General features: G+C 40.2%; 1 protein-coding gene across 3 annotated transcripts in view; it reads left to right on the top strand.

The window, feature by feature from the left end:
- The first annotated feature begins 1,702 nt into the window (after window positions 1-1,702).
- ncor2 (nuclear receptor corepressor 2) overlaps window positions 1,703-16,432 on the top strand; it is a 115,611-nt gene continuing 100,881 nt past the window's right edge. For 2 of the 3 annotated variants that reach the window (XM_044111357.1, XM_044111356.1), the window contains exon 1: window positions 1,717-1,956. The gene's annotated coding sequence lies outside the window, so the exon portion shown is untranslated. Of the gene's footprint in view, window positions 1,957-16,432 lie in introns of all 3 variants that reach the window. The other variant, XM_044111355.1, reaches the window with a different exon arrangement.

Here is a 16,432-nt window from a genome sequence, read left to right as displayed (position 1 = left end):
ACCATGTACGCAGCAGGAGATGCTGGGATCACCAGAGAACTATCCTTCAATGTTAAGCTGGTGTATTCACAGCTTGTACTTCTCCATGGGAGTCGAGGCGCACAGATGTAGAGTTCCTGGTGGGTGTGTGCTTGAGTTGACCCAGAGTTCGCGTTGGAGCAGAGGCGGAGGTTGTTCTTGCGTCATAGTGGGGGCAATCTTACAAAATAAATTTTGTTTACTGTGGCGTCCACGCCTTTATTTGCCAGATTGTTCAGTTCTAATGAGAGATGCTGCAGTTCAAACGCGGGGGATCGACAACTACCTCCAAGAGTGAATCTTGCGGTGACTGAGGAGTCTGGCCCTCACCTACAAAAGGCGGGAAAAATTGTCCGAACTACCTTAATTGGCTCATAAAAGTTTGAATAAGGAGAGATTTTGTAGTTTGTGTCAAACAATCGTGTTCATACTCAAAATTTAGATAGAGTAATCAGTCTAACATTCATACTGTTGGGCAATGAGAGGAAGATAGAGTAACTGGGGAGAACCCATGCAGGCTCAGGGAGATGTTGATGCAGGCAGTCCCAGTCCAGGATCCAAATCCATCACTTTCTTGCTTCAAGGTCACAGTGCTAATAACTGCGCCATCATACGTCCCTTCCCCACCTTTCTAAAATAATGTCTTGAGCTCATTCTGAGATGGCATTCTTCATGGCGTTTGGCAATAATGTACACTGCAGTAGTCACAATACTGTAGATACTCCCTAAACCTTGGTGATCTTTGTAATTCCTTTACCAGCCATTTGTGAATTCTGAGATAAAACACTTAAGGTCATCTGCACACCGTAGAATTTCTATATTCTGTAAGACTCTGACCTTTTTTTTCAAGGAACCACAATCTTAAAGTTAGAAATGCTAACAGCTTATTAAGAGATGATAACACCTCTTAATAAGGTGTTAAGTTGTAAAGATGAACCATACAGTTTGTAGTTAAAGTAAGTATTATGCATATGGTAAAGGTCCCCTACAGTTAAAATAATGTTAAGAATTAATATAATCAATATAATAATTTTTACTTAAACTCTGTTAGATGACATGCTAGAGAAAGTAGCAGCGTTGTAAGTGTAGATATCACCAGTTCTGACCCTCACCATACAGTTGCTGTGCACTGCCTGTCAGTTGGGTGAAACAAGGCTCTTTCTCAAAAAAAGATATGTGGCAAAATATATGCTTGAATTATGTATTCTATAGTTTTGCATGGTATTCTAAACAACAAATGATAATATCCATACTAGATCTGTTAATCGAATAGGAATAATTTTTACTTTTCTGTTTTAAGTAAAAGATCATGCAATAAAGTTTTCTTTGAGATTTTTGGTTACAAGTTTCCAAAATGTGAGCATCTCAGAAAACCTAATTTCTGGTCCAATTGTTATGCAATTGTGTATCTACTCAAATCACGTCACACTCACTTGAATTAAAACAGTATACAACATTTATTGTTTATTAAAAAACTACCCCCAAAAAAATTAAGATGTACAAAACAACGAGTTGTTCAGAGAAATAAGCATTTTGAATGTTTCTTGTAAAAAAAATTAAAAAAAATCAAGTGCTTTAAGTGATTGATGGGTGAATTTGTTGTCGGAATGGGAATTCGTGGTCCTCTTGTGAGGAGGAGGAGCGATGGAGCCTGTGGACCTATTGAGAACCAGAGAGGCGGTTCAGCCCCGCAATGGTCTGAGCAGCAGCGGTTCAGGGAGTAGCATTACTTGTGCAGGAACTGGCTCGACACCGCAGAAATCCGCTAACGGAGCAAATGAAAACGAAAACAACACTTTCTTGTGGATTAATTCTGGGGCGAGACTTTCACTCGAAGCAAGTGTACCTTTAAGCCACTTTGAATCGATTGACGAGGATTGGGACGTTACCTACTGAACGTCGTTACCACCGAATTGTGTCTTCTGCCCCGCCGCTAAGGTTAGTTAGCTTCCATTGCTGGCTGTCCATTGGTTTTGGGGTTTGCTCTGTTGTTGGATGACGGGGTCCGGCTATTCTTTGGAGAACAAACATGCATAGCATTATTGACCTTTTTTTGAGTCTATGCTTTGCGCTGTAACCGCGCCTTGCATTAAACCGAGTGGAATTGAAGCGTCTACAAAGTGCTCAATCAGCTGGATCCTCGGACACTAACAGTCTTCTCGTTTAGCTGATCACCGCCAGCTCGTTAATTATTTTATAAATCACAAACACGTGCTACATGGCTAGGCTAAGCTAGCAAATAGCTAAAGTGCTAGCCAGGCAGGCTAGCTGTCAGAGCAGCCGATGAGCTATCGCCTCTGTTCTTGAAAAGAAATAATTAAACAGCTGCCTTTGTTTCTTTAAAAACACCACCCCGACACCAACAATTCTAATATTCACCGTAAAAAAAGTACTGTCAACTTTTCAACATGCCCCAGTTTGTATTTGTGTTTGGTTAAATAGCTTAGCTTGCCGTCTAGCCTGTACAAAATAACGTTCAGTGAGAGTTTGTAAACAAAGAATCCTCACGAGTTCATCCAATGAACTTTGTCTTTCGTGTGTGGTCGAAGGCGAATTCTGTTTATTATTTTTATTTACTTAATAGGCAATAAGTTTGAATTTATGGCTGTAGTAAATTGTGAATATAGTGACGTAAGATAGAAGTAGACATCAGTTAGCGTCGATGAGTGGTTATCTCAGATTTGCTGCCTAAACGCGTACACTGGATGGCTGTCGGAAATGTGCTGTGGTTTTTAAAACCGATTTAATGTAGGCATTCGAAGCTGACGTCGAACCGCAATAGGAATCACACTGAGAGATGCTATTCTGTATTGCTTGGAGTAAAATGTGAAAAAGAATACGTTTTGATTTAGCTGCATGGGCACTGTTGTCAACATTCTGGCTCTCATTCAAGCAACATTCATTATTGCACTTGCTGGACACTAGTTACGTAATACGTCTTAGTGTGTATGCTACAACAGTTTTCAGAAGATCTTCGTGTCAAAACACTTCTGTCATTTCACAGAAGGCTTTTTACTTGACACCAGGATTATATTTGTAACAGTTATGATGGCTACAGCTTTGTAAAGAACGGAGGCAATCTGATTTACAGCAAAAATGTTAAATGTGTGTCAAGGCACATTTTATCATGAATCTTTTGCCTCTTTTGTGATTTAAAAAAAAAAATGTCAGTTTAATAGCCCTTTTTAAATCCAAAGATCTTGTTTGTTTCTTCAGTTGTAAATAATATTTTGATCCAAAAATCGCCCTCCCCCATCCAAGATAAACATTACGAATATACTCTAAAATATAGATTGAATACTATTTCCAATTTTCTAAGCTTGTTCTCACATATTAAATCAATATATTTTCAATCCGCTTGCATTTTCTTGGGTTTAAATAATTTAGCAGATCTTCTGGAAAAACTGTCATGGTGCTATCAGAGTAAAACTTCAACAGTAGTCCCTAGCTGTGTTGCTAACAGGAATGAGGGGAGAGAAAAAGGAGAAGATAATCAATGGTATTCTGGTTATAGTTACTTGCTTTACGTTGCCACTGGAAACTCTTGAGAATGCAACCTGCGGTCGCAAATCAAAATATCTTTTTGAGGGCATGGAGCAATCGGTAGCGTAATCACTGCAGCTGAATGTAAACAGCAGCTGCAGATTTGCTCCTAGCAAAACACCTAATTATAGAGCTGTCATAAATCATCATAGTTTTCACCTTAATATTTTGTCTCAATTTTTTTTGTTGAATCCAAAAATCAAAAATAAGTGTATTTTGGGGAATTTCTTTAGAACTGACAACTCTAGGCATTTCTTGCATGTCACAATATTAAAAGGTGTATAAGAAGAAAGATTTAACGTGGGTCAAAGTATGAATTAACTTAGAGGTCCATCTTGCGAACATGACAGTAAATGACAATAAATAAATTCAGCATGTTGTAAGTAGAAAATGGAAGACAAAAAAAGGAGAATTTAAATCATGACTGCAGCCATAAAGGGGGAAAAAAGCACCACAATTATGAATACTGTATAAATTTAGTGTGATTTAGGAATTTTGTTAAAATTTACGCATTGTTAAAGTTTTTCTGTGTTTAAAGGCTGTTCCTTGAGAAATGAACATCCACTCAGTATAAAACTTTGAATTTTTTTAAAACCCTGTTCCAATTTGTGTAGTTTGTCACAAATAAAACACTTTATCCGCTGTTCTTGCGGATAAAGTACAGAAGTACAGCTCCTGTGGAGTTCACCATTGACTGCAGCCGAACCTTCCTGACGCACCAAATTCACTTGTCTACTGAAAATGTTCATGTTGACTGATTTCTACAGTTTATTCCATTGGTTATGACTAGTTGTAATACATTGTAGCACGTCCTTTTAGCAAGCCTGTCGATGCACACGGTGTGTTGTGTGACAGTGCTACAGTGAGCGTGGCAGCAGCTTGTGAGACCTGCTAAACAACATGTCTGTTATTTAAAAAAAAAAAAAAAAAACAGAACTTTGACTAAATCCCATGTTTGGAGACACTAGAGAGGGAGTTTGTAAAATCTTCTTGGCGTAAAAATTTATTCACGGCAGCTTGGGATGTCCGGTTTGATCAGTGGGCTTTTTGTCTCGGTGACATGTATCGCATCCATTCATAGTTCAAGCCACTAATCGCCAAACAAAAACAAAAATGGCTGAACTGGAACAGTTAGACCAGTTGTTGCTGTTTGTTAAAGGGAAAATAAATACTCCACACAAAATATACTTTTCTTAGCAACTAATGAGACAAATAGAGCCTGAACAGTGGGGATAACTGAGTTGTGTTTTGGGAAGCATGAGGCGGAGAAGAGACTCTTCTGTTTGATGACCGGAGTAAAAATACTGATGCCTCATAATATTGACCGACAAAAATGGATTACACAATTTAACATGTCGATTAGTAGTGTGCTGTGACATTTATTTATTTATTTTTTTAATGAATTATGTTTATTAGGTATTTTTGAACGTTTATACAAAAACAAAAAAGAAAATAACATTAACAGGGCAAAACTTATACAGCACAGATACAGAAAACAAGACGTGACATTTATTTTAATATTTTGACTTTGGAAGACGTAGAGTAAGAAGCCAGAAAATATAATCCAGCATTAAGTTTCAAGGAAATGTTGAAACTTAATGGAAGAGATGTGCAATTGAAAACATATCTCTGAGTTCAAAAGAGTCTAACTCTCTTGTCTTTCTTGTGTTTGTTTAATTTGTCTTTAATGGGTGTTAAACCTGACATTTCCAATATTAAAAGGAATGTAATATTGTTACATTTCTGTTTTCGTTTCGATTAAAACTGGGAGTTTACCAAGCTGTTAGCCGATCAGTTAGTTGGGCTACCTGCTGACGGTTGAAGCCACTCGTAGCCAAGTGTCGTCTTAAAAAGAGTAGTGTGTGGTGCTCTCTTAGTTTCAATGCATTTGCAGCTTAAAATGTGCAAGTCGGGGAGTAGTGTTGCTGCTTTACTCTGTGCTGCACACAGCTAAAGAGAAGTCTGTTCACTCCAACATTTCTCTGGAACACCATTAAAAAGCGTTTACACTGTAAGAACAGTTTGTTCTTACAGTTTTTTAAAGGGGGTCCACTGATACCAATAAACAGCTGGTGTCTAGTTGTGGGGTAAATGTCATTGCATCAAACGTCATTAACTGAACTGTTCGATCGCTTTAAACACTGACAGCAAAACTGCTCAACTGTAGCACTTCCTGTTGTTGCCTAACAGCTGAATTATTTTGGTTCTGCAATTATTGGCCAATAATTTATATATAATTTTTTCTTCTTCTTTTTTTTTTTTTTTTTTTTTCACCCCACCGTAACCAAAAACACATGATCAGTCACACACACGAATTGTTCTCTGAGCCAAAATGTGACGCGAAGCAGATTTTGTTTCCCTTTCCGAGCAACAAATCCTCACACAAAGGAACAACAAAATCTGTCATTTAGATTTTACTTTGAAACATTCGACGAAGAAACCTACAAACGGAATCATTATAGCCACACATGTTTTTGGCTCCTGCATAAAACGGGCCTGAAACATGAACCAGGTGCACTGTTTGAAAAATGGCAGCGCCTGTTTATGGCCCCTAATATTTATACCAAATTGTATATACCTAAACAAATACCAATTCCCTTTGATTTTACAGTCGATGCTTTTCCCCACACTACTGATGTTGCTGGAGAACAGAAGCTTTGTGTGCAAAAACGACGTGATGAGCAGTTATTTTGAGGCACACAGAGTTATCAAGAAGTCTCCTCACCTCATTTAACCACGTTGGCTTTTCTGGGTCGTTCCATCTGCGCCGCTGTAATGAAGATGACGACAGCCCGGCAGCTGTGATGGGAAAGGAGGAACCACAAAATGAGATCACGCTCGTGTGTGTCATGTATTCGCCGTCTTCACCTTTTTTTAGGTCACATACTTGCTTGGCTGAAGTCGGCAACTATTTTTCACGGTACGATGTCTTCGGCAAGTCAGCCACTGCATTTACTCAAAAATAGTTAAAAATGAGCTATTTGTGAAAACTAAAATGTATTTTGACATCTGACAATTTCAAGTAATTCTCTCTCTAAATACTTTGGTGTATGAATATGTTATATAGTTTAGTCTAATCAGGGGAGCCAGTTTGCACAAGTGGTGAAACAAAACAGTCAATGGTAGTTTAATAGAGATGAATTGACTTGTGTATGAGACGTGTATTTTATGGTTATTTAACTCCTCTATTCATTAAAGGACTTAACTCTGGGGGGGGGGATTATGCAGTATGTTTGCTTATGAGGATTGTTTCTGGTCCTAATATTTATACCGAATAGCTAGATTTTGTTTAAATATAATGCCAAATCTTTCTTTTTAAATTTACAGTCGATGCTTTTCCCACATGGGTGAGTTGACCCAGAGCTGTTGAAATCCAAAGGGGACAAAAACTGCATGAAAATGTTGTGTATTGAGGACTTGTGTGTACAGCTCATCATCCAAAGGAAATATTCTTTATTTTCTTCTTGAGCCTTTATTTCCTTCTACATTTGAAACTGTTAAGTTCTTAAAACTATATTCCTGGTGAAGGATGAACTGGCATCAGTTTCTATTTGGTTTTTTGAAAGGTTCAGGTTCACCTGGTGTATGTAGGGAAGTGTAAACTATGTGCTTGAGTGTTTGAGATGTAGAGGGATGTAAGAGTTATTGTGCTTCATGCTTTCTGTGAGACTTCCCCAGTTTTCTCATTTAAAAAAAAATAATGTGACTAGGTCGTCACTAACTGAACTGTTCGATCACTTTATTTTCTAATTAAAACGGATTTGGACCCAAAGCACTATTCCGTTTCTTTTCTTTAGTTCAGCAACTGTTTTTCCAATCTCAATCTTGCGTTTAATTAGAGGCGTTAATCGTCTTATATTTGGAGTCTGCTTCAGTTACATGCTATCCGTCACAATCCCAATGTATCTGTAGATGAAGTGTCTTTCTCACTGTCACAAAGCAGGCTGGCCTCCAGTAACCACACGTCTGTGAAATCCACACTTCAGTTATGAATTGAGCGTGGATCTTCCTCGTTAGTGGGATGCACCTGGGAGGTTCTGTTTCTGAGGAATGTTGTGTGTGTGTGTGTGTGTGTGTGTGTGTGTGTGTGAGACTCAGTGTGGTAGCACATTATGATCAAACAGGGCTGTTGCTGCATCTCGTATTACTCTTAGTGAACGGGCTATTTGACTGCACACAACGCTAGATTAGCTCTGGTGGTAACAAGAGGGCTGAAGATGAGCGGGTGTGTTATTTTGTGTTGTGGCAAAATGGAAAGGCTGTGGTTCTGACCAGCTAACTAATCATCTTTCATACTGGTTAATGCATAATCCATGCCACCCCCTGTGTGGGTCGGCCAGCCTACAGGCTCAACACTGTTTTTATAGTTAGGATGGAGCCCTCAAAGGGGCGGGGCATGTCGGGTTAATGGGGTCTGGAGGTCAGACTGTTTTTACATCCGTCATGGTGTCGATCTCTAAAGCAGCCAAGAATTTCTCTTTGTTCCTCCAGGAAACTCGATTCAGCACACTTGTAGTAAATAAGACCAAAATTTCAAAGAACATGGAGCTGTACCATGGTCAAATTCTCCTCCGTAGCCATTATTTTTCTCTAAAGTTGTAAAAAAAAAAAAAAAAGTACGGTTTCAAAACGGCAGAGGTTTTCTCTCATTTTAATAGGGAGTTTAGATAAAATGTTTTCTCTGTTTGCTGCTCTTCTGGTCAGCTGGTTTAAAGTTGCAGTATGTCACTTTTATAAACAACAGTTTTTTTTTTAAAACATTATTTGTAGCTGCCACCATGTCATTGCAATATAACATCAGACAACCTTTGAAAAAGTTATTTTAGTCAAAGGAGGACAATTTTTCACAGATTTGTCTGTGAAAAAAATGCATCGATGTAGTGATGGTTTCAACTCTGTAAAAGCCAAATTTTTTTAATATAATTCAGATATTTGGAATTACTTCTGGTTTTTTGTGTTTTTTTTTTTTGTTGTTTTTTTAGGCCCGAGCAGCAAAGCGCTGCGAAGGCCTATTGTTTTTGTACTGTTTATTATTAGGCCCGAGCAGCAAAGCGCTGCGAAGGCCTATTGTTTTTGTACTGTTTATTATTATTATTCTTCCTCCAAATGAATTGCCTTTTTGGAGGCTTTATCATATTCAAAAACTCACCAAATTTGGCGGACGCATAGAGACTGTTTAAAATTTACGTATTTTAAGGTCGACGCAAAAATCTAAAAAAAAATGGCTCAACAGCGCCAACTAGCAATTTTCAAAAGACCCTTTGCTATTCACTTACTTCGTCGTAGAGACTTGAAATTTGGTACAGTTGTAGAGCTCCCCAAGATGCTCAGAATTTATAATTAATGTCATACTGCAAGTATCACAGGAAGTCGGCCATTTCTGATTGAAGGTCACGTTTTGACCCCATTTTGGCCGTTTACAGCATTGGTATTTGATCGAACTCCTCCTAGGGATTTTGATTGATCGGCTTCAAACTTGGTGAGTCTGATCAGAAGGCATGGGCGATTCAAAGTTATCAAAATGGTGAGTTTTTGAGCATGCTGAAGGGGGGATAGCAGGGGTCAAAGTTCACCAACTCGCCACGTAAACTCAAAAACAGTTATAACTCCTACACTAAAACTCTCAGAGGAACCAAACTTTCAGTGATTGATCATGGGTTGACCTAAAAGACCCTGTGGTGAAATGATGACATTACAAAGGCCACGCCCCCTGAGAACAGGAAGTGTCATGTTTTAGTCTGAGCGGTAGCTATCTGACACCTTTGAACTAATCAACTGGAAACTTTTTCCAGAGAAAGAAGACATGTGGGTGTATTTTGGATTCCAGCCCCGACCGGCTTCGATGGCGCAGGTGGGCGTGGCGGCGTGGCGAAGTGACCTCTAATTGCTTTGGCTCTGAATTCCACAGTTTTGGGCCAAACTTCTCCAAACTCACTAGGATGGATCTTTATCCACCCCAAGACAGGAATCCATAATAAAATTTGGTGGGCGTGGCTTAATTTCTTTATGGCGCCCCTAGAAAATTTAAAATGATCAGCCCCAAGCCATGCTATAACCTATAATTACTGAAACTTCTTCCACACCTGTATATTGTCCTGATGTACAAAAAAGTCTCTTGGAGCCATGGTCTCAACCCAACAGGAAGTCGGCCATTTTGGAATGAAGTTCCAAAATTGACCCCATTTTTGATGTTTACAGCCTTCGTATTTGATCGAACTCCTCCTACAGTTTTTCAGATACAGACTTCAAAATCGCTCAGCACACACTTGAGGCATCAAAGGTGAAAAGTTATCAAAGGAATTCTCACGTCAAAGTATGTGGGCGTGGCTATGTGTCAAACTTTGACTATTTGCCGTGAAACATAAAACTCTTATAACTCCTACACTAAAACTGTCAGAGGAACCAAACTTTCAGTGATTGATCATCATGGGTTGACCTAAAAGACCCTGTGGTCAAATGATGACATCACTAAGGCCACGCCCCTGAGAACAGGAAGTGTCATGTTTTACTGGGAACGGTCGCTATCTTACACCTTTGACCTAATCAACTTGAAAGTTTTTCCAGACAGAAAACATGTTGCTGTATTGAAGATTCCAGCCCGACCGGCTTGGATGGAACAGGTGGGCGTGGCGGCGTCAAGTGACCTCTAACGCCGCTGTCATTCGCTTGGCTCTGATTTCCACAGTTTTGGGCGAGCTGTTCCAAACTCACTAGGATGGATCTTATCCACCCCTGAAAGAAATCCATAATAAAATTTGGTGGGCGTGGCCTAATGTATTTATGGCGCCGCTAGAAAATTTTAAATGATCAGCCCCAAGACATGCTTTAACCTAGAATTACCAAACTTGGTACATATGTGTATCTTTTCAGGACGAACAAAAAAGTCTCTTGGAGCCATATTCTAAATTCAACGGATTTTCTGTAATTTTAGATTTTTAGAAAAAATATGTTATTCCCATTAAGTCCTCTTGGTGTCACTGTTACTCCACACATGAATAAGGCGAGAATTACACAGTATGAGAGAGGTGCTGTAATGGCGATATTAACCACTTGGTGTCACTATCACGCCATACATGACTATGTGTACATTTTTACCACTGCAATTCCCAAAGATGCATCTGTGTATTTTGTAGTTCCACAGTTACGTTGTTTTCGATACTTCTGCTGGCTCGTTGGGATAAAAATAGCCTCCACGGATAACATTAACGATCAATCCTTCCTTAATCCCGTCTGCATGTGCGTTTTTATTATGTAAGTATACATTTCCATCTCCTATATTTGCGTTTATATCACTTATTAGCACTAGAGAACTGAATATGACGGTTGACAGTCAAGCTAACGCAGCTAAGCTATCAAGTGCACGAAGCATGCATGATTTAACGGAGAGAGCAGCGCCTGCAGCTGTACGGCTGCTTATTAATTTTCCCTGAAGTAAAAAAAGAAAAGAAGAATTTCTGATATTTTTATTTTTGAATCATCTTTATAATTACGAAAATTGTGGAAACATTGTTTCAAAACATCTTGTACGTAGCGCATGCCAAAGCTTAAATCTTATTTCTCAGTTGGTTTTCACCCCTCACCCTCCTCCCCTCCGCGCCCACATATACGTAGTAGCAATGGCTGGCTCGTTGGGATAAAAATAGCCTCCACGGATAACATTCACGATCAATCAAGCCGTCATGATATGTGTGCAGTTCGATCTTTATAACGCCCGCACGCAATCCCCCGTTCCCCGAAGAAATGAATATGACGGTTGACAGTCAAGCTAACGTAGCTAAGCTGTCGGACCTAACGAATAGGAGACAGATGTCATGGGTATTAGCGGTGAGATGTCCTGTTGTTGCATTCCAACTTATCAACGTGTTTGCTGCAGAGATGTGGATTCTGGTGAGTCTGATATGCTAAACAATTTCTTGCTCATTTAATGGAAGCCACATTATTTTGTTTGAACCGTGCATATGGGCTGCACACTCAAAGCTGTGGAGTTTAGTACTTTCAAAATATCCTTACAGTTAAAAGTTTGCCTGGCAAACCTATTAAACGATATTACCTCAAAGGTGTTGACAGGAAGTGAATTTTATTTATTAGACAATAAAATAAACTGGTCCAAAAAAGGTGAAAACAGCCACGAATGAACGTGTCCGTAGTTGCTAAGAATCATAATGGAAACTTAACGGCACTATAATTATTAATATTGAGATAAGTGTCACAAATATGAGCAGGAGGAGCGCTGAGCTATGATATTAAACGCAGGGCCGTAACGCAGAACCTGGAGGCGGGGTGTGGGGTGTGGGGCTTTAAAGTAATTCTTAGAGTTTTCCACACAGCAGTGGACCACATAAATTACTCACGTTTTTATTTTTTGGACAATCTCCTCTTCAGTTCAACCTTATCAGTGGATACACATTGTTGATGTTACCATTATAAAATAGCTTACAATTAAGAATTGGCAAAGCTCAATGTGATTTTCACAGTAGACGGACCTCAGAGGAACCAAACTTTCAGTGATTAATCGTCATGTGGTCAAATGGTGACATCACTAAGGTTAAACTGTCACACTTAAAGTAAATATTTGTTGTATTTAACATTTCAGGTAAGAAGTGAACATGTAATGAAATTGATCCTGTCCTCCAATTTTATGTAATTGAACATTACAGCTAACAAATGTGATGATAATGTGAGGTAATACATTTTATGAATTTTTTTTTATATAGAGTATATTTTTTAAATACAAAATTAGTTAAATAAAAAAGGGGTCAAATGTAATAAAGATGAATGTGCTTCATCTATACTCTCTAGTAGAACAATTTCACCTTGATTTTGAGTTAATGGGCCACACGAATTGGAAGCTATTGTAGAAATCATATTATTTAATATTAAAATTATTTATCCAACCATCTTCTTACAGCAGGGGTGTCAAACTCCAGTCCTCAAGGGCCGCTGTCCTGCAACTTTTAGATGACATCTGTCAATGCTGGCTGAACAGTGTGGGCGTGGCCAAATTGCAAATGTCAGACCCTCGCCATATTCATACGATTGTCTTTAAATCACACATGGATGATCCGATTGGCACCAAACTTGAAATGTAAGACCTGTGGTAACCTTTAAAGAGCTGAAATGTTTTGAAATGTAATTTGACTCCACTGCGCCCCCTAGGTTAATCCATCAGCTATATCTCCGCCGTAAATGGACCGATCTGCGCCAGATTTTTTGTGAGTCGTCGGGGAGCGCTGCCGAACGCATTCACGTGTGTCGTCTGGCAGGCGATCAGGCGGGGAAGGTTCGCGACTCCCGCGCTGCGGGCGCCGGCTCTGGAAACGGCGCGAGAGCTTCCGCGGCGGCTGGAACTCCGCGGTGGCCGGTGAGCCGGAGCAGCGCTTGCTGCGAGGGCCGCACGAGGCTGCTTGCAGCTTTAATTATTATTATTTTCCCTCCAAATGAATTGCCTTTTTGGAGGCTTTATCATATTCAAAAACTCACCAAATTTGGCAGACACATAGAGACTGTTTAAAATTTACGTATTTTAAGGTCGACGCAAAAATCTAAAAAAAAATGGCTCAACAGCGCCAACTAGCAATTTTCAAAGGACCCTTTGCTATTCACTTACTTTGTCGTAGAGACTTGAAATTTGGTACACTTGTAGAGCTCCCCAAGATGCTCAGAATTTACAATTAATGTCATACTGCAAGTATCACAGGAAGTCGGCCATTTTTGATTGAAGGTCACGTTTTGACCCCATTTTGGCCATTTACAGCATTGGTATTTGATCGAACTCCTCCTAGGGATTTTGATTGATCGGCTTCAAACTTGGTGAGTCTGATCAGAAGGCATGGGCGATTCAAAGTTATCAAAATGGTGAGTTTTTGAGCATGCTGAAGGGGGGATAGCAGGGGTCAAAGTTCACCGACTCGCCACAAAACTCAAAACAGTTATAACTCCTACACTAAAACTCTCAGAGGAATCAAACTTTCGGTGATTGAGCATCATGGGTTGACCTAAAAGACCCTGTGGTGAAATGATGACATTACTAAGGCCACGCCCCCTGAGAACAGGAAGTGTCATGTTTTACTCTGATCGGTCGCTATCTTACACCTTTGAACTAATCAACTGGAAACTTTTTCCAGAGAAAGAAGACATGTGGGTGTATTTTGGATACCAGCACCGACCGGCCGATGGCGCAGGTGGGCGTGGCGGCGTGGCAGTGACCTCTAATTGCTTTGGCTCTGAATTCCACAGTTTTGGGCCAAACTTCTCCAAACTCACTAGGATGGATCTTTATCGACCCCCCGACATGAATACATAATAATATTTGATGGGCGTGGCTTAATTTCTCTATGGCGCCCCCTAGAAAATTTTAAATGATCAGCCCCAAGCCATGCTATAACCTATAATTACGAAACTTCTTACACATCTGTATATTGTCCTGATGTACAAAAAAGTCTCTTGGAGCCATGGTCTCAACCCAACAGGAAGTCGGCCATTTTGGAATGAAGTTCCAAAATTGACCCCATTTTTGATGTTTACAGCCATCGAATTTGATCGAACTCCTCCTACAGATTTTCAGATACAGCCTACAAACACGCTCAGCACACACTTGAGGCATCAAAGGTGAAAAGTTATCAAAGGAATTCTCGTACTCAAAGTATGTGGGCGTGGCTATGTGTCAAACTTTGACTATTTGCCGTGAAACATAAAACTCTTATAACTCCTACACTAAAACTGTCAGAGGAAGCAAACTTTCAGTGATTGATCATCATGGGTTGACCTAAAAGACCCTGTGGTCAAATGATGACATCACTAAGGCCACGCCCCCTCAGAACAGGAAGTGTCATGTTTTACTGGGAACGGTCGCTATCTTACACCTTTGAACTAATCAACTTGAAACTTTTTCCATAGACAGAAAACATGTTGCTGTATTGAAGATTCCAGCCCCGACCGGCTTGGATGGAACAGGTGGGCGTGGCGGCGTGCCGAAGTGACCTCTAACGCCGCTGTCATTCGGTTGGCTCTGATTTCCACAGTTTTGGGCTGAGCTGTTCCAAACTCACTAGGATGGATCTTTATCCACCCCTGAAAGAAATCCATAATAAAATTTGGTGGGCGTGGCCTAATGTATTTATGGCGCCCATAGAAAATTTTAAATGATCAGCCCCAAGCCATGCTTTAACCTAGAATTACGAAACTTGGTACATATGTGTAACTTTTCAGGACGAACAAAAAAGTCTCTTGGAGCCATGTTCTAAATTCAACAGGTTTTCTGTAATTTTGGATTTAAGTTCACTGTTCAGAAATAAATATGTGTAATTCCCTTTAAGGCCTCTTGGTGTCACTGTTACTCCACACATGAATGTGGTAACCTTTAAAGGGCTCAAATGTTTTAAAATGTAATTTGACTCCACTGCGCCCCCTAGGTTAATCCATCAGCTATATCTCTGCCGTAAATGGACCGATCTGCACCAGATTTTTTGTGAGTCGTCGGGGAGCGCTGCCGAACGCATCCACGTGTGTCGTCTGCCGGGCGATGGGGCGGGGAAGGTTCGCGACGGCTCCCGCTGTGGCGAGCGGGCGCCGGCTCTGGAAACGGTGCGAGAGCTTCCGCGGCGGCTGGAACTCCGCGGTGGCCAGTGAGCCGGAGCAGCGCTTGCTGCGAGGGCCGCACGAGGCTGCTTGCAGCTTTAATTTTTTTTTGTTTTTTTTTGTTTTTTGTTTTGAATTGTGGTTGTTCTGTATCAAGATTTGTGTGCTGGTAAGATAGTACTCATAGACCTGCTGAACCAGAAAAGGATCCATCAGAAGTTGTACTAGAGAAAGTGCTGTCTCTACGTGGAATGCAGATTGCAGACGTGCTTACTTGAAATTCAGTTCAGTCAGGCTCTTGGTTTCACCTTTTTAAAGTTATAAAACCATTAGATAATTCCCTCTGGCTGACTGTAAGATTTTGCTTCATGAAGCCAGATTAAAAACTTTGCTGCTCTGAGGCAATTTTTAAATTTCTCTTGTTCAAGCAATGCAGTGTGTCCTTAGCTGTGTCATTTGAAGCAAGTCTTCTTTTACACATAAGGCTGTTCTGTCTTTGGGTTCCTTTGCGTTGCAGAGAAGTTGCTATTGAAACCAGTCACCCATATTCGAACCGTGTAAATGAGCGCCAAATACCAGCTTAGCAGAGATTAGAAATGGCTCTGTGGTAAGTGATTTACCCGACTCTGTTACGCAATTCAGATGACAGCATGCTATAGGACATTACTCTTGTTAGTGATTAATGCATTTCTGCCTCTTATTTAAGGTTTGTATTAAGAACACGTGAATTTCTTTCCATATTAAACTGTGCTAGTAGTGGCAGCCGAGGGCATGCACCTCAGGGCTGCTGAGCTTGCAGATGAAATGAAATATGTCGAGGTTTAATTACAGACTTGTGTGCTTTTGTTGGGAGGTGTAACATGTATTGACATGCAGACTTCATCAGTGACGTTTCGGTTTAGTCCTCTGCATCCTGTTGGCATCAAACCTGACCCAAATTTCATAATGCCTGCCTCTTCGAGCCATTTTGTCAATAATTCAACCAGAATTCATCAGTGGGCCTTCTGAATCAAATCGAACCAGCAGCAATACTTGTAGGTACCTGGGCAATAAAGCTTGATTATGCACACAGTCACAATGGACACACTCCCTGGCATCCTCTCATGCATAAATGGAAAGATCTGTTCTGCCGCTTTCATGGGCGACAAACAGAGGCACTCGGGTTGCATGCTGCCATACAGAAGAACATTTCAAAGCTCTTGAATAATTAAGTAGCAGTGCAGAGGAAGTAGGTCACCGCAGTAGACTAGTACACTCTTCAGTTTTATTTCTTGGTGCTAAGAATGGAGAGCTG

This window comes from Gambusia affinis, linkage group LG03, assembly GCF_019740435.1.
Source record: "Gambusia affinis linkage group LG03, SWU_Gaff_1.0, whole genome shotgun sequence".
Lineage (NCBI taxonomy): Eukaryota > Metazoa > Chordata > Actinopteri > Cyprinodontiformes > Poeciliidae > Gambusia > Gambusia affinis.
The sequence above is the reverse complement of the archived record's forward strand: the minus strand, read 5'-3'. Positions and strand labels throughout refer to the sequence as shown.